This window comes from Rhinatrema bivittatum, chromosome 2 (assembly GCF_901001135.1).
Source record: "Rhinatrema bivittatum chromosome 2, aRhiBiv1.1, whole genome shotgun sequence".
Lineage (NCBI taxonomy): Eukaryota > Metazoa > Chordata > Amphibia > Gymnophiona > Rhinatrematidae > Rhinatrema > Rhinatrema bivittatum.
In genome coordinates, this window is record NC_042616.1 from 114,407,846 (window position 1) to 114,433,605 (window position 25,760).

Below are 25,760 nucleotides of genomic sequence, written 5' to 3' on the forward strand. Positions count from 1 at the left end.
CCTGCGACACAAAAGTGGTAGCAGGGAGGAAGGCTGGAAAATACAGGCCAGTTAGCCTTACTTTGGTGGTGAGAAAATTAATGGTGAAACAGCTAAAGGAAAAGATAATGAACTATCTGCAATTCAATGGGCAACAGGATCTGAGAAAATATGTTTTTTACTAGCGGAAAGTCCTGTCAAATGAATCTGATTGATTTTTTTGATTGGGTGATTAAAGAATTGGGTCAAGGAAAAGGGCTCAATGTGGTTTATTTGTATTTCAGCACAGCTTTTGATACAGTCCAACACTGGAGGCTCATAAATCAAATGAGAAGCCTGGGAGTAAGTCTCAAGGTGGTAAAATAGATTACAAATTGGCTGACATCAGGCTAAAGAAGTTAGAGCTGTTCAGTTTGGAGGGGGGATATGTTTGAGCTCAATAAAGTAATTCCAGAGGATGTGGTTATGGCAGTTAGTGAGTCAGGGATTTTAAAAAGTTTAGATAAATTCCTAGAGCAAAAATCCATAAACTACTATTGATCAATAAGGAATAGTAGTGTGAAATCTATTTAATGTTTGGGTACTTTCCAGGTACTTGTGACTTGGATTGACCACTGTTGGAAACAGGATGCTGGGCTTGATGGATCCTTGGTCTGACCCAGTATGGCATGCTCTTATGTTCTTATGAATAAATAGTTGGTAATTTATGAAACCTATTATGAAGAAAGGAGATAGATAAGTGGAGCTCCTCAAGGATCAGTTCTGGGACTGGTTCTGTTCAATATCTTTGTGAACAATATTGCAGAGGGATTAGATGGTAAAATTTATATTTTTGCAAATTAGACAAAGGTCTGCAACAGAGTGGACACACCTGAATGAGTAGAGAGAATGAGTAGAGAGAATGAGAAGTGACCTAAGAAAACTTGAGAAGTGGTCAAAGGTTTGGGAGTAGGAATTCAATGCCAAGAAGTACAGATTCATACATTTGGGGTACTGCAATTTGACTAGACAGTGGATAAGGCCAAAGGGATACTGGGTTGCATCGAGGGGCATAACCAGCAGGGAAAAAGCAGGTGATAATGTCACTGTACAAATCCTTGGTGAAGCCTCATCTGGAATATTGTGTTCAGTTCTGGAGACCTCATCTGAAAAAGAATAAGAACACAATGGGAGCAGTCCAGAGAAAGGCAATCAAAACAGTACAGGCTCTTTACAGAAAGCCAGATGAGATGAGACGGAAGGGCCTTAATATGTATACCCTGGAGGAGAGAAAAGATGGGGGAGGTATGATAGAGGCCTTCAAATACCTGAAAGGAATTAATGATGCACAAAAATCACATGTTTTCTGAAGGAAGGGAATCTGTAAAACTAGGAGTCACAATATGAAACTCCAAAGAGAAGACTCAAGAACAATGTCAAGAAATATTTCTTACAGAAAGGGTGGTGAATGCATAGAATGGCTTTCCAGAAGAGGTGGTGAAGACAAGAATGGTAATGGAATTCAAAAGGGCATGAGACAAACAGAGGATCCCTGTTGGCTAGAGAATGGAAATAAAGAAATGGGGTAATTTTTGTTACGGTCGCGGGCAGGTTCTTACCTCCGCGCGGCCAGCCGGGCCGCTGACGCCGCCGCCGCTGCGGCGATCCCTCGCTGCAGTCCGGGCTCCTCCCCGGCTGCCTTCTGCTTCAGGCAGCGGGGCCGATCCCCCGCGAGCCTTCCCTCGCGGTCAGGACCCCCGCTGCTGCTCCGGAGTTCCCCAGCGTGTTACCGACGATCCCGGGGTCCTCAGCCGGCAGGGAAGGCCTCCCTGCCGGAGCCTGCAGCTTTCTGCAGCCAGCCTTACCTACCTGCTCCCCTGCTTCTGTCATCGTGGCCGGGAGCCGTCCTAGCAGCCTGCCATCTCTCCAGCTTCAGGGCAGGGCTGCCCCGACGTTCGTCTGCTTCTCCATGGATCCTCCACGTGGCTGGGAATGCCATCAACATTCCAGCACTCATCTCTCCAGCTTCCTAGGGCGCGAGCGCGCGCCTCTCATCTGTTCTTCAAGGGCCAGCCAGGTGTGGCCCCTGCTGGCTCCTCCCTGGGCGTTGTCCACCTCAGCTCTCCAAAGGGATTCAACGTTCAGTCTGTCTTTGCCTTCGCAAGGAGTTGGTCACTCCTGAGATCCTCATTCCAGGAGCTGTCTTGTGTTCCAGCCTTCTGCAAGGTCTAAGTGTTCCATGTTTCCAGTTGTACCAGTCCTGATGTTTCCAGTTGTTCCAGTCCTGATGTCTTCAGTTGTTCCAGTCCTGATGTTCGCTTGTTCCTGTTCCTGCCTTGAGGTCTGATTCCTAACCCAGTATCCATGATCCAGTCCAGATATTACAAGCCTTGCACCTTGTTCCTGAAACTCGCCTGAAAGCTAAGTACCTTGTCCTTGAACCTCTTGAAAGCTAGCACCTTGATCCTGTGTCCTCCAATGTCCTGGTACCTCGCGGCAAGCCATGCCATGGTCCGTGACCAGCCCTCGGGGCGGGCTGATTAGGGCCATCAGTGATGCAAGCCATGTACCTCGTTTCTAAGTCTCTGAGAAGTCCTTGATGTCGGTGCCAGATCCAGTTCCTGATCCAGTCCCATTTGTTCTGCCCTTCGTCTTTGTCTGGCTCCTGAGCCTTCTGGCCTGTTGGGCCCTGGAGTGGCCAACAGGTGGGATTCGTCCCTGTGCTTTGGAGCTTCCCTTCCTGCCAGCCGACGGGGCTTCGGATGTCAGTATCCCAGCATCGGAGTTCGCTTCACCTGGATCTCTCCTGCATTCTCCCGTTCTCAGCGTGGTCCGTGACCTGCCCTCCAAGGCAGTGTTGGGGACGCGTGGGACAGGGTGGCCCTTGACTCAGTCCCAGGAGTGGTCTGAGCAGGGTACCCTGAGGGACAGTGCTCATGTCTTCCTTCAGTCCTTGTTCCTGAGTCTACATCTCAGAACACCGGGTGCCTGCGCACAGGGATGCCACACACCATCACCACCGGGCTCCCTGAAATAACTAACAGTGATGATAAAGACAGAAAGAAAGAAAAAAAGGTGAAAGAATCCATCTGGAACTGAGAGGGGAGGGGCGGTGTGTGATCCTTGATTGGGAGACCCGCCCCCTCTGATGTCACTGAGGACTGTGACGGACGTTAAACGGCGCCATAACACCAGGCGTCGCGCGCTGAAGAGGCACGACAAAGGGGCACTCCCCTTTGTGCATCCCTTCGTGCATCCCGTAGTGTTAGCCATTCCCCATGTTCTTTTATATCCCTTGTTAATAATCCCCATATTTAAATGTTTAATGTATTTGACAAAGGTAACGCATAAGTTCCTGCAAATTTTGTTTAAATGTAAACTGATGTGATATGTAAAATCGAACACCGGTATATAAAAGTAAATAAATAAATAAATACATACATCTGCACCTTCAGTATCTCGCTTCAGAACCTACCTCTGCATCTACAATACCTCGCTTCTGAACCTACCTCAGCATCTTCAGTACCTCGCCCTTGAATCCACCTCTACACCTTCAATACCTTGCTCCTGAGTCTACGTCAGCACGCCCAGTAACTTGTCTCTGAGTCTTCGTCTGCACTTCCAGTACCTTGCTTCTGAGTCTACGTCTGCACTCCCAGTACCCTGTTCCTGAGTCTCGTCTGAATCTATGTTCCAGTCTTCGCTGTCCTGGCCTCTGTCCGGCCTGCCGCTTCGTGCCGTACCCTGCGGCAGGTCCGAAAGGGCTGGGAACGGTCAGAGGACTGTTCACAAGACCAACATTGCGTTGTTGGGTCTTCCGAAGCGTGCAGATCCGGAGGAGGGCCTGTTGCCTGGTCATCACTCCAGTCTTGCTTCCGTCCTACCCATGCTCGGGCATGCCACGCCTCCCGCGGCCCTCTTCGAAATCCTCTGGGGTCGAGCCACGGCCCAAGGACACACCTCTCTCAGGAAGTGGGATTGCTCTCCTAGCGCTCCGCAACAATTTTTCTATTACACATAAAATTTACATATCTGTTTTGGGGGTAGCCTGTACAGGGCTGCAGTTGCTCCTATCCTAGAAAATAGCTGGGCAGACTAGATAGACCATTTGGTCTTTAACCTCCATCATTCACCATGTTACTATGACTATCAATATCACTATTGTTTACGGATGTGCTGTTGTTGTTTCACTTTCAAAGCAAAAGTAATTTATTTTTCAATTTGAGCAACCATTAAAAAATAAAAAGAGATGCTATTTTTAAAATCATCCCCCCAGGCTTATTCCCACACCTCATGGACCCCCAGCCCTCCCAGACCCTCCCACCATACCATTTAAAATATCATGCTATTGAGGTTGCTTCCCCTCCCAGCCAGGCACAATCCTTAGCTGCTTATCCATTGGTGCTGTTTACCATAATTGTACAGCTGACCCTAGATGTTTCCATACAACAAAATGATGCTGGCCTTGGCACCATTTTGTTTTATGGTAAAATCTAAAGTCAGCTGCACCATTATGGGAAAGAGCAATGAATCCCCTCCTATCAACAAAACAAAACAAAATAACATCCATGTACTTCCCAACTATGTTTAGCATGCAGAAGAAGGTCTTAAAGTTAATGCTAAAATTCTTTGCCTTCAGCCCTTAAGAAGATATGTATTGCTGTGTGAGGAAACTAACTGCGAGATGCCTCAAGCTGCGGTAGTGCTCTAATGTAGGGATGTGAATTGGGCTTCGGACGATTGAAAATATTGTCGATATTTTCAAAATCGTCAGAAATCGGGGGCTCCCCCGAAATGATAGGAAAACCCCATGATATTGATCGTGGGGGTTCTCTTATCGTTTTGGGGGAGGATGGGGGGAGGGGGGTCGGGAGGGTGGGGGAAGCAAAGGGATTAGTTTTAAAGGGTCGGGGTGGGTTTTTTGTTTATCGGCTCGGGCGCAGCCGATAAACAAAACCGCGATCAGGCCCGATGAAAAAACCCCCCACATGTGAATCGGAACTGGAATCCAAACCGATTCCGGTTCCGATTCACATCTCTACTCTAATGCGCATTACCAGCGTATATTGCATGATATATGTTGAATATGACATGATAGAGCACTGTTGAGGTGATATTGTATAATACAGGTGATATTTTACATCTCTCCTCCCAGATTCTCTCCCCTATTACAATGTCCTTCTTTACATTAGATTTACATGCATGAATAATGCAAATGCATGCAAAGAAGGTCATTACTAGCAATCTAAAGGAAATATTTTATCTCGGCCAACTGAGAAGGAGGTCAGATCCGATAATGTATCACCTTTTTGAAAAGCAGTAAATGTGAAGCAGGAGGCCCAGGTCCCGACTCCCTAATGTAGGTCCTGAGGCTCCTGCCTCACATTTAAAGAGCCAGGAAAAATAATAAATAATTGCGTATCCAAACAGAGAATTTGAGCAAAAGTCAGTGCAAACCTTTGTCTTAACCCAAGGCCAACTCCCCCAAAGTGTAAAAATAGTTAAAATGTTGCTGCGTGGCAATGACACCAGACCTCCCACCCCAAGTCATTAATAAAGCATAGAGTCTTGGGCCCCTGACACAGCCTCCCCCAAAAGCTAAATAAAAGGGTACCAAGCCCTAGCCCCTTCTTTCCCTCAAGTCAAAAATAGGGTCCTGGCTCCCCTTCATCCATGTGACCTGGGTCCAATCCCCAGATCTTGCCCCAGTCACATGGGTTGAGCAAGGTCAGGTCAGTGCTATTTTGGAAAATGGCGCTGACCGGACCAGATGGACGTGTGTCCCCCGGCTCTGACACGGGAGCCCAGACTTGAAATTAAGGTTCTGAGAGGTGCGGGAGTGGGTGGGGTGCCAGAGGTGGTTGATTGGGCCTGGACCCTAATTTATTTCTTTTAGCTTTCGAGGGGATGTGTATGGGAAGTAGAGGCTGGGACCATATTTTTGACTTGGGGTGAAGGGGGACCTGGACCTATTTTTTACTTAGGGGAAGAGGATTAGGTATTGGAAAGTGGGATGGGATCCTATTTTTTACTTGGGAGAAGGGGGGCAGGTATGGGGGCCAGGACACTATGTTTTATTGATGTCTTGGGGTGGGGGGCAGGATCGTCATTATATGGCAACATTTTAACTATTTTTACACTTGGAGAAGTCAGGGCCACCTCAATTGACAGCACCGGGTTGAGATTGGGGTCAACAGTAACCCCTGCTCAACCTCCCCATATGGCTGAAAGATTGGGGGGGGGGGGCAGCGGCCCTTTAAGACGATGGCAGTCCCTTGAGGTAGGGATCACCATTGTATTAAAGGGCGGCTAGGCACATTCATTTGCTCTGTGGTGTTTGACAATGAGCAAAAGAATGTGCCATAGAGCCACAATGTTTTTTCGGGGATGGAGCCCTAGTATTGAGGAGATACCCTTCCCCCTCCCATCAGTGGGACCTTGCCCACAATAAAGCTTATCAGCTTAATAAATCTAGGCCTAAGTGGCTACTTTGAAACTGAGAAGAGATTTCTGTGGGGAAAGCCATGATTCTGAGACCCGCCCCCTCCCCTGACATCATCGCAAACGGATCCGGGCAGTTTGAAAGGCGCCAAGCCAGCAGGCGCTGCACATCGAAGGGGTGCGACAAAGGGGCACTCCCCTTTGTGCACCCCTTTGTGTTATCTGTTTAATATGCTCCTTGTTATACCTTTTGCTTAATTGTTAAGAACTTTGATTTTGATGATTTTATTTTTGTAATCTCTTAGCCTCAGGTACAAAAATTTTAGATTGTAAGCCCTTTTAGGGGATAGTGAATTACCTATTGTACCTTATTGTAAACCGATGTGATATCTCTTTTTGAAATGAACATCGGTATATAAAAACCGTAAATAAATAAATAAATAAATAAATAAATAAATAAATAAAATTTAGCTAGTCAGCAGTAGGGTAATGTCCAAACAGAGGTTATAGCTGCTTACTCGTTAATTAAGAAGCTAAAGCTTTTTGAAAATAACCCTCTTATATTTCCATAATAGATGTATAGATGCTGCTGATTTAGAAACAGAAAAGGATGCAAAAGAAATTCTTAACACTATAATAATTTGCACTTATAAAAAGATTTGGTAATGCAGAGCTGTTGCTCCAAGTTTTATCCAAATTTCAGCATCTTGTTTACCACCAGTTCCCTCACTGTACAATATTGCGTATACTAGATGCCAAATTTATTAAAGTTTGCAAAGCAAGTTATGCAAATGCATACAGTCCTAAACTGCAATCCTAAAATAAAGTATTGCAGTCTTGAAAAGTTAACAGAAATTAATGACCATTTCAGAATTTTATCATGAAAAAATGAAAGCCAGGTTCAGATATCTTCAAAGAAGCATCCACAAATTAAAACAGAACAGCAGTTTCTGTCCCCAAAAGAGGAAGCTTAATTGTCTCTCTCGTGATGTGTTAATCTTTCATGGTCCAGGTCATTTTAGTCTGCTTGTAGCTTTTAAAAGAATAAGTTTAAATGCATTTCCAATAGAATGAGTTGATTGTGTCTTGCACTTCAAAAATGGTTACAAGAAGGAAGCTACTGTTAAATAATAATGAAAAGGAGTTTGTGGTAGATAAGGCCCCCACTGTATTTAATTCTTGTCGAAAGAAAATCTGAAAAAAAAAAAACAACCCAAAACATGATGAGCCAGCATCACACACTAGTGGCTTCTTAGAAATGAAAGACCACCATAAAGGAGCAAGTACCCATGAAGGATTAGATGAAGAAAGCAAGACAAGTCTAGATTAAGTAGGTATTATTCTCTATACAATTATGAATAAGGTTGTTAAATTGTAGCTAGCCCAATACTCAGTACTTTGGTTTGAACTATGACTGCTATGGACTAAGTTTCTCCTTGATTAATAAAATGAATGATTAATCAAACAATACTTATTGTCCAAGTACCTGATTCAGCAGTAGCAACCCATACCTAATACCAATGGTATTAAACAAATAGGTCAGGAAAATAACATTACAATCATTACAGCTTTCACAATTGTTCCAGAATTAGGAATCTTACAGAAATTAAATGTCACTTCAGCTTCTTCTGGTAAAATGCATAATGCACATCCCATGCTATGCTTGCATTCAAGGGATCAAGGTTTCCAGAAAGGAAAACATCAACTTGAAATGGCAGTACTGATTCTGTACCGGGGATCTACCTTCCAGATGCTGTATTTTCTTATAGCACTGAGAACGAATCTCCACGGCTGTGTGCCCCAGGAGGGTATTTATTTTATTTATTTAGGCAATTTTATATACTGACATTCATATTGATTTCATGTCGGTTTGCAATATAATAAAATTCAGCATACATTTAACATATAAGTCATCACTCTTCAATTTAAAACATAATAAAATATACACTTAGTCAATTAAATATAAAACAAAATAAATAATACCTTAGAATCTAATAAAACTAATAATCAATAAATGCTAAAAATTAAATTAAATAAGCACTAATTAACTTAAGTAAAACTGCCTCCTACTAATTTTTGAAATAAAATATTAATAAAAGTTAGTAGGGGTTCATTTAGGGAGGAATCTGGACCTGGGATTAATTTGCTTGGGTAAAAGCCTGTTCAAATAACCACGTCTATCAGTTTCTTAAATCTATTTATGTTTGACTCTGTTCGAATATTGAAGGGCAGCGAATTCCACATTTTTGGACCAGCCAAGGATAATGACCTTTCCCTGATTGTGCTTAAATGGGTGATTTTTGGTGAAGGTATTGTTAGCAATGCTTTGCCAAGAGATCTTAAGTTATGGGATGGAGTGTGGATACAGAGAGAGGTGTTTAGCCATTCAATATTATTGCCATAAATTAGGGATGTGCATTCATTTTGAACGAATGTGCAATCTGCAACATATAGGTCCCTATTTGTTGCATTCGTGGGTCTGCAAAACGCATGGTGAATCCCCACGAATGCAACATATCATACATTTCCATTATTTTGGTTCCGGTTCCGATTCACATCTCTAGTAGTATGTGATGTGTCTGCTGTTTGAATTATTTTATTGGTGTTTGGTAAAGCTTTCAAAATGTGCATGAGTCTTTAATTATTGGATATTCTATTCATCAGCTGTTTTGAAATTATTTTATTAGTATGATTTTACTGTTATGATTAATGATTTATATATCTTGATTTTATTGATTGTTTCATGAGGAATGGTGAAATTTTTGTTTTTCCATTGTTGCACTGTATAGAGTCTGGCGTGATGCGTTTTACAGTTCAGTTGTTGTCTGCACATTTCTATTTATACTTTATGTGGCTTTATTCTGTATTTGGTGAGGGTTTGTGTTCCGCATGCAAAGACTGAGATGAAGCATTCTTTTAATATGTGGTTTCTCTGTAGGGATCAGTAGTAGCTTTAGCTTGGCCTGTTCTGTTTTCCTGATAGGAGGTGTATTGATATTTTCGATTCTGGTGTAATATTTGTAGTATTCTTTTTCATAGGTAGGGTTTTATTCCTTGAGTGTTGGCAGATAGAACTGTGTTGATGATACGGGAGGACCATGCCGAAATATATCACAATAGGTATGATGCCATATGAATTCCAAAATGCAAAGTTTTCTTGTTGGTATCACAACAGTGCATGAAATTATCACAATAATGTTTATATTAATTTTACCTTAGAATGTCACTTTTCATGTAAAATATATGTTAAATGCATACTTTAAAATTGTATGTGGAGAGGAAGGGGTAGGGCGCCAGGCTGTAAGGTTTGCCTAGGGTACCTAATACCCTTGTACCGGCCCTGTGCGCAGCAGCAGCGCTCTACCCCACCTAGGCATAGTTCATCATGTTTCAGGTCCTAGCACGAGTGTTAGACTCCTTGGTCTGTTTTTCAAGACGGGTCAGGTGGACAGTACGCCCCGGTTGACAGTCACGCCACATGTTGAGCCTCATCTTGTCTTGCCTCCTTGTCTTTCCCCTATCAATACCACAGCGACCTGACTACCTCCACTCTGCCAGCCTGTGTTGCCCCTATCAACTTTCTGCCACTCTGCCTTGCTGCCATACACCACATGATTTACTAAACACCTTGTGGTGTTCTTGCCACTATCATGGTTGCTCAGTGTGTTGGTGCTAGTCTTTCTGCTTGCTATGTTCCCTCTTCTTTGTGCTGTAGGATGTTGATGCCACTTGTCTTTCTACTTTGCCTGTCATGCTGCCTTCGAGGGTTCATGCAACTGTTATCGGTGCTCTCTTTTCAAGCTGTGGTGTGTTTTTGACACTCTCGCTGCTGCTTTGCACCTATGTTAAAGCACTCTTGCCACTCCTGGTACACCTTTGCCCCTTTAAAGTGCCTTAGGCTATTCATGCCACTTTGGTGCCACTTTGCCACAGTCTAAGTACCTTGGAGCTCTTTTCTCATTCTGATGATTGCTCACCAGACGTTTCATCAGAATTGATAAGAAAACCCCAATTCTGCAGCCAAAAATAGGCTGCAAATACTTCCCCCATTGACTTTAATGGGAAAATGGAAAACAAATCAAACAAATCAAACAAATTGGTTTTTCCCCCATGAAACAAATGCAATGAATTTGGGTCCTGGCGAAACGAAAAAGAATGGAAACAAATTTTTTCCTTCTGCACATCCCTACCATAAATTGCTTTATGTATTAATGACAAACATTTATATTGGATACATGACTGTACTCATAACCAATGTAAATTCATCAAAATGGGGGAAACATAGTCAAATTTCTTTGTGTTGGTTAGGAGCCGTGCCACGGCATATGCAGTAACTGTAAAGAACGCACGGTTGAAATTGGTAAACCTAGAAGTAGTGCATTTCAATAGTCCAGTTTAGGTAAAATGAGTGCCTGGAGGACAATGCAAAAATCATTAGCATGTTACAATGGTTTCAATTTTCTTAGAATTTGCAGTTTATAAAAGCCATTTTTCGTTATAGCTTTTATTGAAGCTTTCATGCTCAATTCGGAGTCGAGAATACAACCCAGATCCCTTACTTCATATCTAGTGTTATAGGATGGGGCACAGGACCTAATGTCTGATTCTATTTTTTCTGTGACTTTGTTGCTCATAAACAGGATTTCAGTTTTAGAGTTGTTAAGTGATAGAGACATATGAGAGAGTAGCTGCTTTATGGATTTGTAATAAATTTCCCATAATTTCAGTGTAGATTGAAGTGAATCCTTGATAGGCAGTAGAATTTGAACATCATCCGCAAATGGAGCTGTCATTGTTATTGGTGATGTAATCAGAAATATCGAGGTGGACTCCTTATAGTGCACTACCGCATTAACATAGAATATTAGTGAATAAATCCCTTCAGAAGTAATGGGAACTGTGGTACATAATGCACATCTTCATGAGTTAAGCTGGTAGTGGACTATATTGCATTAACTTGGCTGGTGAGTGTGAGAATTATTTGGTAACTTCACTAACTTGCCTGCCTGGTTCAAAGGTGGTGGACCTAAGCTGAATTTTAGAGTGTGGGGATGAAGCCAGCTGTCAGTGTACATATGGGTACCAATGGCACAGAAATGTGCAGGAGGTAGACTATGGAAGCCTTATATAGGCTTATAAATGGTAGATTGAAATTCAGAACCTCCAGGGTAGCATGCTTAGAAATTCTCCATGAACCAGTTTGAGTGTTTGAGTAGGGAAACTTTTTGAACATTTTTAAAAATGTGTTGTTTATGGGTACTTTCCAGTTTTTATTTTTTGAAATCTGTGACTTCTAGAAAGAAAATATTCTGGTTAACAAGATGTTGAAGGAAAGGGAGCCAATGGTTTAGAGGCAACGGTTAACAACTGTGAAAAGTTTGCTTTTGTTTTCATTAACAAGTTTTAAATTTTAAAGGTAGATTTGTTGATAGGTGAAAGTGTGAGTGAGAGACTAGCACTTATCCAAATTAACCACACCAGTATATTTGCTAACACTACATCAATGCAACTGTGAGTCAAGTTTGTGGTTATGACAGATGTGGAAGGATCTCTTGCAAATGGTTGAAGTGATTGTCTTTTGTTTCCAATGATGATGTGGTGAGGTTGATGATGTCAGAGCTCAATTCATCATGGTTTCCCTTAGATCTGGTTCCTAACCTTTTAATTACTGCAGCCTGTCCGAAATGATTGAACTGATTCTGAGTGCCTCTTTAGCAGAGGGGATTCTTACCAAAAAACTGAAGCAGGATTTAATCTTTCCTCTGTTGAAAAAAAAATCCCTTGATTAATCTTTTGTGGAAAAATTTCAGCCAATTTCAAATTCATCTTTTCTGGCTTTCAGTGGCCTTTAGAGCTATGTGCCCCGAAATCTGGGAAACCCACATGGGGAGTGGCACAAGACTGTAAGGCAGGACTTGGAGCAAGACAAGGGCTGGTCTTCCACCTAGCCAGCCCCCTCCCCCACAGGTTGAGCCCTTGGGTTCTGGGGGCTAGTAGGTCTCTGCAGTGGTAGTACATAAGAGCTTAGTCAACAACAGTTTCTTACTTGAAGGCTTGGTTGGACAGCCAGACAGGCAAGGTTTGGACAAGGCAGGCTGGAGACAAGGCTTGGATAAGGCAGGCAAGACTGGGAAGGCTTGGCAGACTGGACAAATCAGACAAGGCTTGGCAGGCTGTACCAGGCAGACTTAACTGGCAGGACAAGTTGTTATGCATGCCACCCGCTGCAGCTCCGCGGCATGGCCCTCTCACCTTCTCAGATAGTCTCCAGCTCCTGGCTCCTCTTCACTGGCGACGGTGGGCTGCCAGCTCTGACCTTGGGTTCCCTCCGGTGCCTCCGGCCCTGCCATGCCATCCAGTGTTGCTAGCCAAGATGTCCCTGTTTGTCGGGCCTCTCCGCGTGGCCTGTGGAGAGATGCCACCATCAGCACCTCGCCCCTTCCTAGGCGCGCGTGCATGCATCACTGATTCTTTTAAAGGGCCACTGAAACCTGGCCGTGGACCCAGATGCTGACATCAGACTCTTCAGCGTGTAAAAGTCCAGGCCTCACTCCTTAGCGTTGCCTTTGCAACAGGTCTCCTTGTACTCCTTGTACTATTTGCTGATACTAGATTCATCTCATCGTGTGTTCCTGTTTTCCTGTGGTTCCCTGTTCTCCTAGTTCCTATTTCATCTATGTGTTGGACTGACTCATTGGATTTGACCTCCGCTACGCCTGACTACTCTTCAATTTCTCTCCAGCCCTGGACCTCCGCTATGCCTGACCACTCTTCAGCTTCTCTCCAGTCCTGGACCTTCGCCACGCTCAACGATGCCTGCCTTCTCCATGCCCTGACCACTGCCTTGATTGACTATGCCTGCCTTCTCCGTGTCCTGACCACTGCCTTGATTGACTATGCCTGCCTTCTTCATGCCCTGACCACTGCCTTGATTGACTACACCTGCCTTCTCTGTGCCCTGACCACTGCCTTGAATGACTATGCTACAGACTATCCAGGGTCCAGAGTTCTACGTTACTTGCCACATCTTCTACTCATTGCCAGCTTTAACCCTAGCCTGTCAGTGACGCCTCTCCTCACCTATCCGCTGGACGTGGACTTCCAAGGCTTCGGCCTTCCTTTGTTTAAGCGCCTTCAGTTTCTCGTGGTTCCTTTGGCACCTGAATTCCAGTACCAAATCCAGTCCAGGATAGGATTGCACCATCTACCGACTGCTGTCTTTGGGCTGAATCACCTCTAGTTAACCTCGAGGCCCACCTGCCGGCCCCAATACCCAAAGGCTCAACCCGAGGGGAATGAGGGCTGGTATAGGTGAAGCTCCAGTGGCATCTAGCTTCAGCCTACTCCACCTGCTGACGGTGGGGACCCATAGGTCCTCACCTATGGGTTGCGTCAACCCCACCTCAGCCCAAGGGTCCACCTCCAATGCAACACAAGGCAAGGCTGGGATACTAAGCAGGACCTGGAACTAGACAAGTCAAGGGTGAGACAAGAAAGGCTAGGACTCTGGTACAGGCAGGACTGGAGACTGGAACAGACAGGACAAGACTAACAAGTCAGACTAGGGCGGGACTTAGACAAAGCAGACAAGGGAAACACTGAACAAAGAACACAGAAGCTCAAAGGTAGCAAGACTTGGAACAGACAGACTAGGCCCAAAGGCCCAAGGCAAGATACAAGAGAGAAAAGGCCAGACGGCTTCAAGACAGGAAACAAAGCAGGATAAGACTGAAGACATCAAGGCAAGGCAAGGCAGAAGGCCCGTAGGCCACAAGGCAAGACAAGATCAAGGGTCAGTTCACCGAACCAGAAGTTATACCATGAGGAGACAAGGAGCTCCTGGCAAGGCAGGGTTACATAAGGCTGGGACTTGGGTATAGCAAGGGCAGTGAGGAATAGATTGACAAGGCTAGTGATAAGGCTCGCTGAGGGCCTCTGCAAGTGGGGAGGCATCATGTAGGTAGGATAAGGCTGCACAGCAGGAACAATCCTAACAAGAGCCAAGTTTAAAATCCTTTTCTTGGTCTATAAAGCACTGCATAATATCACATTTAGTGATATACTGCCCTTCAAAATTGTTGCAGTCATTCATCCATTTTCCTATCGAGTTTCCATTCAGGATTCAATTAACAGATGCAAGCAAAAGTCTGTCACTTGCAGTGGACCAATGCTGTGGAACAGCCTCCCTCTGGCCGTGGGAAACTTATTGCAGTTTAAGAAGGAGCTTTACAAGGTTTGGCTGTTCAGCTAAGCCAATCCAGGCCATAAGTACCTGTCAAGTACCCAAAAACTAAGTCTATTCCATGCTACTGTTAATAATAATAGCAGTGGCTATTTTCTAAGTCAACTTAATTAATAGCAGGTAATGGACTTCTCCTCCAAGAACTTATCCAATCCTTTTTTAAACACAGCTATACTAACTGCACTAACCACATCCTCTGGCAACAAATTCCAGAGTTTAATTGTGCATTGAGAAAAAAGAACTTTCTCCGATTAGTTTTAAATGTGCCCCATGCTAACTTCATGGAGTGCCCCCTAGTCTTTCTATTATCTGAAAGAGTAAATAACCGATTCACATCTACCCGTTCTAGACCTCTCATGATTTTAAACACCTCTATCATATCCCCCCCCCCCTTTGTAATTCAAAAGGGCATAGGATAAACACTGCAGATCCTTAGAGAGCAGAAGATAGGAGGTAAACAATATTAATATTATGTATAACATTTCTGCATGGGGAAGGGGGTAACTTGTATGGAAAGGCAGTTACTACCCTTAACAGAAGGCATGGAGGGGGTCTAAACTTCATGGAGTGGCAGTTATTACCATAAGTAACTTGCTGGGAAGACTTGATGGACCTTTTGGTCTTTATCTGACATCAATTACTATGTTACCATATTACTATATTATAAAAACAAAATGATGTCCGGATGATATTTGCTGTTTTGAAATATCCAGAAAGATATTTGGAGAAGACTATGAAAAGAAATTCATCCCCTGAGGTAGTCAATGGTTGCTGAATTTCCTGAGCAGTTTAATTCAATCGTAAAGCATCTTCAATTCAGCCTATGCTCTCCTTTATAGGGCTTGACCCCATCCCATTGCCACCGCTAAAGGGCAATTCACTTACCTAGATATGCACCTTTTGCTCACCTCAACCCCCAATAAATTAATCTGGGTGAATTCTCTTTGCAGCAAATGTCTCCCATTGTTTTCCATGGGAACAAAAATAAAAAGTTTAGTTTCCTCCCCTGGAAAATCATTGCAGACAATCACTCATATACTTTTTCCTTGAAACCAAAATCCATGTAAAAAAAAAAAAAAGCTGTGGAAAAAAAGTTCTGTCCTAGTGTAATTTCTTATTGCTTTCAAAGAGACAGCATATCAGCGCCCTTGTGGCTTTCAATGCAGAGATTAGAATTTCTATTGGAGGAGAAGAGCACAGATAAGAGTAATTAGCTTGATGAATGGAGGTTATGAAGAGGAGTGTAGAAGAAGATAAATGAGAAGAACTAATGAGGAGCTGCAGAATGAATGCACTTGCAGATGAGCAGGAGAACCTTGAACTGTAGCCCCAAGTAGATGGAGAATCAATGAAGTGACTTCAGAAGAGAGATCACATGGCTGTAAGAATATTGAAAGAAGATATATCATGCAGCAGATTTTGAGTAGACTTTATTACAGAGAGATGGTCCAGTGAGAGACCTGTGAGGAGCCAGTTATAGTAGTCTAAGTCTGTCTTTCCACCCCCACCTCAAGGAGCACCAAGAATGTTGGTGTTGAGTATTGTCACAATTAATATGCATGAAATAGATTTGCATACCTTGGGTCTCCTAGGTATGCAAAAGTATTTCATGCATATTCTTTATGGATATCCTGAAAGTCCAACTGGTAAAGCTGTGAAAGAGTGGATAAGGGGTTTGGTAGTGTGGTCAGAAAGGAAGGGGCAGATTTTGGTGATGTTAAAGAGAAAGAAATGACATTTATTTATTTATTTATTTATTTATTTATTTATTTAATATTTTGCTTTTCAATACTTCAAAGCAGATTAAATTCAGGTTCTGTAGGCATTTCACAGTCTCCAGAGGCCTAAAAAAAAGTTAATAATGCATGTGTTATGAAAACACCCAAGAAAGAGATCTAGGTGTCATAGTGGATAACACATTGAAATCGTCGGTTCAGTGTGCTGCGGCAGTCAAAAAAGCAAACAGAATGTTGGGAATTATTAGAAAGGGAATGGTGAATAAAACGGAAAATGTCATAATGCCTCTGTATCGCTCCATGGTGAGACCGCACCTTGAATACTGTGTACAATTCTGGTCGCCGCATCTCAAAAAAGATATAATTGCAATGGAGTAGGTACAGAGAAGGACTACCAAAATAAGGGGAATGGAACAACTTCCCTACGAGGAAAGACTAAAGAGGTTAGGACTTTTCAGCTTGGAGAAGAGACGACTGAGGGGGGGATATGATAGAGGTGTTTAAAATCATGAGAGGTCTAGAACGGGTAGATGTGAATCGGTTATTTACTCTTTCGGATAGTAGAAAGACTAGGGGGCACTCCATGAAGTTAGCATGGGGCACATTTAAAACTAATCAGAGAAAGTTCTTTTTTACTCAACGCACAATTAAACTCTGGAATTTGTTACCAGAGGATGTGGTCAGTGCAGTTAGTATAGCTGTGTTTAAAAAAGGATTGGATAAGTTCTAGGAGGAGAAGTCCATTACTTGCTATTAAGTTCACTTAGAGAATAGCCACTGACATTAGCAATGGTAACATGGAATAGACTTAGTTTTTGGGTACTTGCCAGGTTCATATGGCCTGGATTGGCCACTGTTGGAAACAGGATGCTGGGCTTGATGGACCCTTGGTCTGACCCAGTATGGCATTTTCTTATGTTCTTATGTTCTTAAAAAGCGGTGTGTTTATAGAAATTTGTAAATTATTGTACTATATTGAAGCTTACTGCTTGAGAAAGAGAGAGACTGAATGAGGAAGAGAGACTACCCATAAGACCCTTCTAGTAGTTAAGTATGTATATCTCTATAGGAGGTGGTGGTTTAGGTTTTAGGGGCCTATTTCACATGTAGAGTGAGACGTACGACAGCACAGTACATGTTGGTGAATATTTGATGTCATTTGGAGTGAGGTAAGTCTCACAAAGATGAAATTTCTACTATGTTCTCTCACCCTAGCTTGATGGATTCCACAACAGGGCACCACCAAGCCAGGGTGAGAGAAAATATTTATTTATTTATTTATTTATTTATTTAGCATTTTTTTTTTTATATACCGAGGTATAGCATAGTTGTCTTCACTCTGGTTTACATTTAGAACAACTTGTTACATTGAAAGATTTTTGAACTTTAAATTTAACAATAATGAGAAATGGCATAAAATAGAAGTATGAACAGAAACAGGAAAATAAACAGGATAGGTACACTGAATAGATAAACAGAGATATCTGAGTTCTTCATAAAAAAGGAGGCATCAGAAGCTTGAATCAGGAGAGATTGTCCAAGGGGAATAGTGAAAGTTGGCAGGCAATGGGATTATAATTTAAAGTCATTGAGAGCTGTCCTTAAGAGTATGGCTGAGAAGCCAGGATTTTAGGTCTTTTTTGAAGGATTTTAAGTTTTCTTGTGTGGTAAGGAAGTGAGGTAACGAGTTCCATAACTTTGGTCCAATGATGGAGAAGGCTCTGTTTCTGGTGGAGGATAGTTTGGCATGTGGAAGTGAGGGAATAACAAGTTGAAGTTTACTAGTTGTTCTTGTTGTGCATTGAGAGCAATGTAAGTGTATAATGTCATCAAAGGCAGTGTAGTCGGCTTTATAGATTGCTTTGTGGATTATTGCGAGAACTTTGAATTCAATTCTTTTTTCTATTGGGAGCCACTGTAATTGGTTGAGTACAGGTGTAATGTGATCATATTTTCTTTTACCCGTTAGAACTCTGGCGGCAGCATTCTGAAGTAGCTGCAAGGGTCTCAAAGATGATTTTGGTAAGCCAATCAAAAGGGAGTTGCAGTAATCCAAACCGGAAAAAATGAGGGCTTGTAGAACGGTTTTGAAATCGTGGGGGTGAAGTAGGGGTTTTAGGTGTTTGATTACTTGTAGTTAATGAAAGCCTTCTTTTATTCTTGTAGAGATGTGTTTTTTGTAATTTAGATCAATGTCTAACCAAAAGCCCAGGTCTTTAACGTTTTCTTTAAGTTGGATGAGGGTCTTGTCAAAATGGAAGGGTGGTATTGTTTTTTGTCCAGGGTTAATTTTCATCTTTGTGAGACTTTCCTCACTCCAAATAAGTCAAATCTTCACCAATGTATACTCTACATGCGAAACAGGCCCCTAAACCCTAAACCACTACTAACACCTCGGCCAATCAGGTGGCCCTCCTCTCCCCAAGCCCAGAAATAGCCAAAATGCACTTCCAAAAATTTATCACAAATTTCATTTTGGCCATTTCAGACATATCGCACAGCTTAACATCATGGAAAAAGCAGTAGTTAAAACTATGTGATAACATGCATTATGCTATCTCACAGCACAATATGGCCCCTAATTTAACTAAAACCCGCCCACCTCAAAAATTTGCATTCTTGCCACGCAATACCATACTTTTCACATGTGCTGTGGTGTCAACGCTTTCATTGCCATAATGCATTTTGATGCATGACCGGTTTATTAGCTAGGTATGTGACAATATATATACCTCCACTATTTACTCTTCCCAGTCACACTTGGAATATCTAACCAAAAGGATAGAAAGCAATTTCTTTCAGGTAGAACTTATATCCTGCTCAAATCTACGCCATCCTTATCATGTAGTGCCACCCCTGCCTCCACCACGTTGAAATGCCCTGTTGATATAATCTGTACCCCACAATCACAATTTGAGCTACCCTATAGATATAACCTGTACCCTGCTATCACGGTCAGTGACATAGTGAGGGCAAAGGCTAGAGGCTGCCAGTACTCAAAATGGCGCCGGCGCTAGCCTTTGCCCTCAGTATGTCACAGGGGCCGACCGTCAGCCCCTGTGACATAGTGAGGGCAAAGGTAGCACCGGCGCCATTTTGAGTACTGGCAAAACGGCCCGATTGCAGGAGGTCACTCCCGGACCCCCACTGGACTTTTGGCAAGTCTTGTGGGGGTCAGGAGGCCCCTCTAAGCTGGCAAAAAGTCCCTGGGGGTCCAGCGGGGGTCCGGGAGCGATCTCCTGCACTTGTGCCGTCGGGTGCCAGGAATCAAAATGGCACCGATAGCCTTGCCCTTACTATGGCACAGGGGCTACCGGTGCCATTGGTCAGCCCCTGTCACATGGTAGGAGCACAAGATGGCGCCGATGGCCATGTGACAGGGGCTGTCCAATGGCACCGGTAGCCCCTGTGACATAGTAGGTAAAAGGCTATCCGGCGCCATTTTGAACTGGTACCGAGGGTGTGAGAGTGCAGGGGATGGGTCCTGGACCCCCCGCTGGACCACCAGAGAGTTTTGGTAAGTCTTGGGGGGATCAGGAGGGTGGGGGGGTTGTTTAAATTGGCGGCCGAATAATTCAGCGAAACTTCGTTGTATTCGGGGGGAATCATGATACGTTTCGCTTCCCCACGAATACAACAAATATTGGCACATCTGTTGTGGATTGCCAATAAGTAGGGACCGAATGCACACCCCTAAAAAATAATGCAGGGTTTCCAAAGCTGCAGTACTAAGTACTAGGGATGTGAATCGGGTGATCAATCATCTTAACTATCGATTTTGGCTGGGGGGGAGGGAAATCTGATCGTCATGGTTTTTGTTTTTTTTTAAATCGTAAAAAATCATAAATCGGGGGAGGGCGGGAAAACCGGCACCCTAAAACCCACCCCGACCCTTTAAAATAAATCCCCCACCCTCCCGAAGCCCCCCAAAATGTTTTAAATTACCTGGGGTTCAGTGGGGGGTCCCGGCGCGATCTCCCGCTCTCGGGCCATGGCTGCGTTAAAAGAAATGGCGCCGGTGGCCCTTTGCCCTTACCATATGACAGGGCAAAGGTAGCGCCGGCGCCATTTTGGTTCCTGTCACCCGACGTAACGAATGCAGGAGATTGCTCCCGGACCCCCGCTGGACCCCCAGGGACTTTTGGCCAGCTTGCATGACATAGTGAGGGCAAAAGTAGCGCCGGCGCCATTTTGAATATTGGCAATACGGCCCGCGTGCAGGAGGTCGCTCCCGGACCTCCGCTGGACTTTTGGCAAGTCTTATGGGGGTCAGGAGGCCCCGCCAAGCTGGCCAAAAGTCCCTGGGGGTCCAGCGGGGGTCCGGGAGCGATCTCCTGCACTCGTGATGTCGGGTGACAGGAACCAAAATGGCGCCGGCGCTACCTTTGCCCTGTCATATGGCTACATCTTTGAGAGTGTGTCAGGAGTTGGAGAGAGAGGAAAGCAGGTTGGAGTTTAGTTGGTGGTTAGTTGGAGTTTTATTTATTATTTGTTTATTACTTTTCATCTGTTTACCTTTACCTTTGTCTATAAATCCTCATTCCTATAACTGACTCTATACCGAAAGCTCTTGAAATCTGGGATGCCACTCTTACATCTATTAACAGCCTTTTAAGTAGCATCCAACTTGCCCTTAATACCACAAAAACGGAACTCATGATTATATCGCCTCCCACACCCTTACTCACCACGCCTACAACACTTACAACCTCACCTTACACCCAATTCTCTCACCAAGTCCGGGATTTAGGAGTCATACTAGATGACCAAATGACACTCAAAAAATGTATTAACACAATACTCAAAGAATGTTATTTCAAGATCCACACACTCAAAAAACTTAAACCTCTACTCCACTTTTTTGACTTCTACACTGTCTTACAGGCAATGGTCTTTTCAAAAATTGACTATTGTAATGCACTTCTACTAGGCCTTCCTAAAAACTCTATCCACCCTCTACAGATCCTGCAGAATACTGCCACTCATATACTCACTAACACTACCTCAAAGGATCATATTACCCCTATTCTAAAGGGATTACACTGGCTCCCCATTCAATATCACATTCAATACAAGGCACTATCCCTCATCCACAAAGCCCTCCACAATCCTGAAATGAATTGGCTCTCTAACTCTTTACAATTGCATACATCTAACAGACTGACTAGAAATCCATACCTAGCCACATTGCAAACCCCTTCTCCCAAACTATTCAACTATGCATCTACCAAAGCCTGTGCCCTTTCCTTAGCTGGCCCCACGTTATGGAATTCCATGCCTACTGAACTACGTCTTGAATTATCTCCCAAGATATTAAAACAAGACATGGCTATTCACCCAAGCCTACACATGATTCCTGCACGCTCTGCCACTTTCTACCTCCCCCCTCCTCATAATAAATATTTTCTTATATTATGCCACTCTCTCACGTTCATCTTTGCTACCCTTGCACCCCATATAACCTTTATATAATCTCTACACTCCCTTAACTATGCTTTTCTCTCCATTCATAATGTATTCGCTACGCCTCCCTACTCGTGTTTTTCTTTTCGCTCATATGCTTTCTCCAAGTTTCAACGCCTTTCTTTGCCCGTCTCTTCCAAATTATATATTTTTCCCTCCCAGTCTCCCCACCTTTTTCCGCCAATCTATGCTTTATATGTTACCTCATAAATATGTTTTAAGTTATAGCTCTGTTTTTTATTAGTTGCTTTTTATAAGATTTAATTTGTATTAGTTGCTTTGTATAAGATTTAAACTATTATTCTTGTTTCATGTATAACGCTCCAGCGTATGTTTTTGTTCTCTGTACACTGACGCGATATCTCTGATGAGCGGCGGTATATAAAAACCAATAAATAAATAAATAAAACAAATAAATATTATGTTTGCTTTTCTAGGAAAGTTTTTGTGCATTTGTCTTGTTTGTCTGTGTCTTTTTCTGTGGTGGAAGCATAGAGAAGTGGTGGAAGAGTGTGGTGAGGAGTGTGGAGGAGTAGCAAGGAGTTGTTGCGACCCCAGTCGCTTACGCAGCGACCAGGGCCCTTACCTTCCCCGCGGGTCTCCTTCCTGCGCCGCGAGCCGCGCGATTCCGGGCCGGCCTGGCCGCATGGCAGCGGCGTCCTCCTCGTGGGGACGCCGGCAAAGCCCGAGGATAGCTCCGCCCCCTGCAGGGGAACGCGCGCGCGCGAGGGCTGTCCTTTTGAGCTCCCAGCACCCGGATGTGCCGATCCGCCCTCCTTCTGACGTCAGCCCCGGAGGGGGATTTAAACCCGCAGCTTTCTTCTTTGCTTTGCCTTGCAACGTGGTCACTCCTTGGAGAGAGTTAGTTGCTGCAATCCTGCGTTTCTTGATCCTGGTTTGTCTCACGATTCTGCCTGCCTGCTGCCTGTCTTGATCCTGGTTTGTCTCACGTTTCTGCCTGCCTGCTGCCTGTCTTGATCCTGGTTTGTCTCACGTTTCTGCCTGCCTGCTGCCTGTCTTGATCCTGGTTTTGCTTCACGTCTCTGCCTGCTCGCTGCCTGCCCCGACTCTGGTTCGCTTCTCGGATCCACTGCTTGCTGCATACCCAGACTCCGGTACGCCTCCTCATTCCTGTCTTCAGCTGCCAGCCCAGACTTCAGTCCGCCCTCGGTTTCCCTTCACGCCTGTGACTCTCCTAAGTCCCAGCGGTCCGGGTCCCTACGGGCTCCTCCTGGGGGGACCTCGGACTTCCAGGGCGAAGCCACCTAAGTCCTAGCGACCCGGGCCCTAACAGCTCCTCTGGTGGGGTCACGGGTTTCCAGGTGAAGATCCATCCCTCACTGAGTGTGTCTGCCTTCCGACCGTCCCATCTTGCCGGTCGGGCCCAAGGATCCACACCCGGAGCATAACAGGAGTGGTGAGGAGAAGGAGTGGATGGATTGTGCAAGGCATGGGGAAAAAGGAGAGGAGAGGCATGAGTAGAGAAGGGAGTAGAGGAGGGAGTTGGAAGGCAGGAGTGGTAGAAGGAGGAGGAGTTGGAGTAGGAACAGTAGGGGTAGAGATAGGGAGGAGGGAGGAGGGAAGGGATAGGAGGAGGCGGGAGGGGAAAGGGTCTAGGCAGGTGAGTATGGAGGGAGATGGACAGCAGGGTAGGAATAGATAGAGAGGAAGAGGGTGTGGGAGTTGTTAAGGCAGGGGGAGGAGGCAAGAGGAAGGTAGGCAAGCAAGCAGGGATTGGGAAGTAGCAACTCAGTCCTCTAGTAGCCAGGCAGCAGGTCATCTGCATCTATGTGCCTACAAGTTCAGCATATCGCCGGGGCCCTGGAGAACTACAACATGCTGTTGTTAATGTCCCTTATTGGTGTACATTATTTATAAGGTTATGGAAGCAAGTGTTTAAATAATGTACATCAATAAGAGACAGTAGCAACACATAAATCAGAATTTGCTAATAGCTTTCTACAGATCACAACCAAAAGGTCCCGCACGCATATGCATGCAGGATTTTCATGTCCGAGTGAGCTTGCGGGGGCGGATGGCCTGCTCTGCAAGCAGGGGAGGATATTAGAAAATTACATGTGGCAACACAATCGAGCCTCCCCCAGTTCCCTCCCAGTCCGTTCCAATTAAGGAGCGGACTGGGAGGAAACTTTCCTATCCCTAACCCTACCTTTCCTACCTCTTTTTCTCTCCTCCCCAACCCCTAAACTAACCCTACCCATCCCTAATTTTTTTTATTTTAATTCTTACTGCTCCCTGGGAACAGAAGTAATCTCCAAGCCCCAGCCAATTGCTGGCATGCACTTCCCCGGAATAGCGGCTAATGGCTCTGTCCCGGCCCACCCCCCACCCTGACTCTCCCCACCCAGACCACGTTCCTGGCCAGGCCCTTTTGCAGGGCCCGGCAATTCAGCACATAAAAGAGTTTATATGCATGGCCGGGCCCATTCTAAAATGCGTGCAGCATACGCAAGGCCCAGCCAAGCACATGACCCCTATTTTTTACACATGAGGCCCTTTTAAAAACGGGCTGAATGTATACATGTCACTCACAATAGCTATCTCTACTAGTTTCTAGCACTCCTCTAACACTGAAGCTGCACATCAGAGCTGCCACACATGTCATTGCAGAAAAAACATCAACCTCATGACATGATTGTTGATATCCTTGGTTATTCTGCAGTATGACATCCAGAGGTACACATTTGTCAGACATGACACAGCGAATAGGACTGGGCCCAAAATGCACGTTCCCCAGATTCAACTGAATTTGTGTAACCCTGTGATGGTCAAGACAAACTGTGGTTGACATCCTGGCTCTCATAGCAGAAGCGCTGCAGACAGGATACTAATATGGGCACTGTTAGCTGAGTTCCAACAGAGCACTAACAGGGCACACCTGACTTTGGAATTCCTGCACTGTGGACCCAAAAAGGTTGTGGCTGACAAATGACATTTCAACAGAGGATTTGAACCACTACTTGTTTAAAGCTGACACGTGAGGAGATCACACGATGCGGTGAGGGAGGAGGATGTAAGCCTCGTTCTCTCGGCACCTAGCCCTTACCATCGGACCTTATCTGCACCATTTCCTCCTGCCCATTCAGCCGAAATTATCAATATGATGGTGGCCTGATCATCGCGATTTGGTCTGACCCGGTATGTCCTCGCGTGCCGCCAAAAAAGATAAAGAAAAGGGAAAGGACCGGCAGCAGGCTGCAACCGCTTCTGACATGGCGGCATCTCAGCCGACCGAGATGACCCCTGCAACCCCGATAGTGGCTATAAAAACTGCAGTGTTGGAGGCGCTGGGTCCCGATATCAAAAGTATTGCTTCTAAGGTGGCGGAGATTTCTGTTAGCTTAAATAAATTTGAAAATCAGTGCGCAGAAATGGAGACCCGCATGGCCGAGAATCAAGATGGCCTCCAGGCCACGCAAGTGGACATCGTGGTGCTACAGGCAGCAGTCGAGAAACATGCAGTGAAACTGGAAGACCTAGGAAACCGCTCTCTTCGGTCAAACCTTCGGTTGGTAGGCTTACCGGAGTCCTTGGAAGACAAAAAGCTGCCCACGTTCCTGGAGTCATGGCTGACAGAGGAGCTGAGTCTATCCCGGGCCATCGGTAAGCTCCGTGTCGAGCGTGCGTATCGGCTCAGGCCCTGGAAGCAAAATGCCGCCAGACCACGAGCTGTAGTGGCGAAGCTTGTCAATTTTGCACATAAGCAAGAAATTTTGCAGGCGATCCGTGCCGGAAAGGCTCTGCAATATGAGAATGCCAAAGTCCTGGTTTTCTAGGACTTTTCGATGGCGGTGGCAGCACAGAGGAAAGCTATGGCCCCTATTTGCATGCAGCTGATTGCCCAGGGGATTTGGGCCATGCTGCTGTACCCCACTCACGTGAGACTGGCCACCGAGAAA